The sequence below is a fragment of the Salvelinus sp. IW2-2015 genome, linkage group LG3, assembly GCF_002910315.2.
Source record: "Salvelinus sp. IW2-2015 linkage group LG3, ASM291031v2, whole genome shotgun sequence".
NCBI classification, from domain to species: domain Eukaryota; kingdom Metazoa; phylum Chordata; class Actinopteri; order Salmoniformes; family Salmonidae; genus Salvelinus; species Salvelinus sp. IW2-2015.
Genome location: NC_036840.1, coordinates 25,872,019 through 25,875,510, shown reverse-complemented (window position 1 = coordinate 25,875,510; position 3,492 = coordinate 25,872,019). Strand labels below are relative to the sequence as shown.

At 39.7% G+C, this 3,492-nt stretch overlaps 1 pseudogene; it reads left to right on the top strand.

The window, feature by feature from the left end:
• Nucleotides 1–433: 433 nt before the first annotated feature.
• LOC111980675 (uncharacterized) overlaps nucleotides 434–3,492 on the top strand; it is a 7,963-nt pseudogene continuing 4,904 nt past the window's right edge.

The following is a 3,492-nucleotide window of genomic DNA, read 5'->3' as shown; positions in this document are numbered from 1 at the left end:
GTCGTCTTAAAAAGTACCTCCCGAGAAGCTCAAACTATAGTAAGCCAGAGGACACACGTCTAAGATTGTAGTCAGCCAATAAAATCTCTAGTTTCAGTGTTCCCTCCTACTGTATGATGGGTACATGTAAAGTGCCATCATATACAAGGTGCATGTAAAGTCCCCCACTGTCAGACCCACAGACTATACAGTGCAGAAGAGACTAATGTTACAATGATGGATAGAGAAGTATTTATGTTTTACATCAACTTGGGTAAGTGTAAGACATTTAATTTAGTTCCTTTTTTAATCATTTGAAGTATGTAGTTTGAATATGATAAGTGAAGTGGATGTTCTGTCTGTAATGGGTAGAAATGGTTTATCCATGTCTTTGTTTTTGATCTATTTTGTTTTTTTGCTTTGACAGTTTGTGCTTTTACCAAACCAAACGTAATCCAACCAACCCCTGTGATGGTTACTGAGCTGGGAGGKACTGTGACTCTCACTTGCTTTTGTCCTAATGTGTCGGTGACCAGGTTTCATTGGTTCAAGCAGAGTTTTGGACAGGAACCCCTCCACATGACGTCCTCTTTTTATGGTGGCCAATATWATTCCAACAACTTTATCAAGGACTTTACTGAGACCAAACGTTTGGGTGTGAGGAGAGGAGACTACAGCTGTAACTTGACCATATCAAAGACAGAGCCAGGGGACTCAGCTACATACTTTTGTTCCACTACAGTCATCTATGAGCAAACATACGGAGAGGGAACTGTTTTAATTGTCAAAGGTAACTAAATATTTGCTTCGTCAATTACAATTTGTGTGGCCCTACATGTTGGTATGTTTGTACAACTGCTTCATCAAATGCTAGTGATGAATACWTSGCTTTTCYTGTTTTTCACCCACTTAGTRTTACTTTAGTTYCTCACRRTCTTCAGACWCAGGGTCCAACAGCATGTCTGTGCTCCAGCAGCCTGTGTCWGAATCKGTCCAGCCAGGAGACTCTGTAACTCTGAACTGTACAKTACACACTGAGACKTGTGRAGGAGAACACAGTGTCTATTGGMTCKGACATGGCTCAGGAGAATCCCATTCAGGAATCATTTACACCCACAGAGACAGGAGTGATCAGTGTGAGAAGAYCCCTGAGGCTGGGTCTCCTACACAGAGCTGTGTCTWCAACCTCCCCAAGAGGAACCTCASCCRKTCTGATGCTGGGACTTACTACTGTGCTYTGGCCTCATGTGGGYAGATACTGTTTGGGAACGGGACCAAGCTGGACATTGACCGTAAGTGATWCTTCTGACATTCTGTTTCATATATCTTCAGATTTCTTCAGATATCTTTGTATATGAGAGAAGAAAGTATGACTCTCAGATCAGGCCGAGTCTTGTTGGTGTCTCTAACATTGTCATAGCTTTATCCCTCAGTGTCTCAGTGTCTCTATCCCTATTTGATGTTTRACAGATKGTTGTAAGGAGGACCATCTTCTMTTCATGTARTGCCTTGGCGTAGCATTGGGTCTGTGTGTCATCCTCATCATTGTCCTTACTTGTGTTTTGTACAAGATGAGCAAGTGCATAGGTAAGCAATAGTATTGTGCAAGATACAGTATGCTTATCAATTGTTGGTACAGTTACATTAGTTGACATTTTTTTGTCAAAATTGGTCATAAACACTTCCCTTTCAAGTATTTTATTTGATTAATGGGATTTCATATTGTGGATATTTTGTTGTGGTTGATTAAAAGGAACCCAACTTCAGCCAAGTGCTCCTGCAGTCCCCAGTCATTATAACCAGGTAACCTGACCTTAACACTTGTTTAGTTGTTGCTGAATCAATGTATTTTCCTTCAATCCAAAAATAAAAAATATGCATTTTATTAGAGGATGTGTTTCATATACCGCAATATTTAGTATAATACCAAATATTTGGATTTTCATTTTGTTATTCCTCTTAGGATCAAGAGCTGTTACTCTCATTACGCCGCTCTGAACGTCGTCCACAAGAAACCACAAGGCCAGGCAGCACGAGGAGCGCCATGGAGACAGACACTGTGTTACTCTGGTGTGAACGCCAAACATGGACTGAAATGTCAACTTTTCCTCTTTAATAACTTGAATTGTATCTGTTTTCTACACTGTATGTTTGACTGTGGTTTTTCATTGTAAGTTACAATTCTACAGATCAATTTTACATTGATAACTGATGTTCCATTTTGATCAAATAAAACATTAAACTCTTCATAGAGAGGAATGTTTGATTTCATTCATATTTTTCTCTTCGTCTACATTTCTACAACACTTTCACCCACAAGATTCAGATGCAACAACCATATCAAGCCTAATCGCCTCCCAATGTAAAAAACATGGTTTTGGGTTGCCAAAAAAACCCTGAAAATGTACTCCTATGCCTGGGCTGTTTTAGACCCTCCTCAAACCTGGTTCTTATTGGTAGCTGCTACTATCCCTGGTATCACAGCTCTCTGTGGTGTTCTGACTGCCCTGAATAGATTATCCACTCACGTAAACTCAACTCTAACCCCCAGCAATGACCATCAGTCCTCACCACACTCTCTCTTCACACACCATCAAAACCACCAACATTCATGTCACTAAGAGTTCAACTCTCTCTCTCCATAAGAAAAGACTGAACTAAAAATGTACTTCTTAGCTAAATATACTTTGAACCGAATTGATATGGTTGAGATATGGTTGAGTGATTTCAAATATGACGATGTTCACATTGTAACGGAGCAGTTACAATGGACAACATGTGAATATATATAAGTGCACTTTGCAGGACTGCAATCCATTTATTTTTCAACAGGGAGCAGCAGTGAACATGGAAGTTCCCATAACTGCCTCAACAGTAGAGTTGGCAGCAACTTGTAGAAGTGTTCAAAATGTCCACTAATTTGATGAAGTATCATTAACAGCGTGGTTTTCTGTGATAGTTCATGCGTCTAGCAATCAAATTCCAGAAAAGACCATATGTGGCTATGAAGAATCTATAACAAGGTAATATAGTTATTAGATGCTTATTACATTATCTATAACATGTTAGAAATAATTTCCAGCGTATTTAAATAGCAACCACCACCATCATCCCTGGATCATTACTACTAACCTCAACATAGTTATAATAATGTGTAGCTTAGTAACAAGGAGCAACAATCACTCAAAATGAAACCGGTAGTAGAGTGAACTGTATGATGAAGACAATGACTCATTTGTTTGAGTGTGTAGTTTTGTAATTGAGTTCCAGGGAGTCTTTGCATTAGTAATGTCTTGACCTTCTTTTTGACGAGTTGATCGCATGACACTCACATCCCCCCACACACAGCTAACAAGTTCACAGGTACTTGCAGTCTACTCTAAGTACATGGCTATATCTATTCTTTGGTCAGGCCTGATGGCCTTGTACACACAGGACCCTCCTACCTGCTCTCTGTGTCTCTGTGGTTTTAAGCAGGATGTCTATCTGGTGTCAGTCTGTTGTTTTCACATT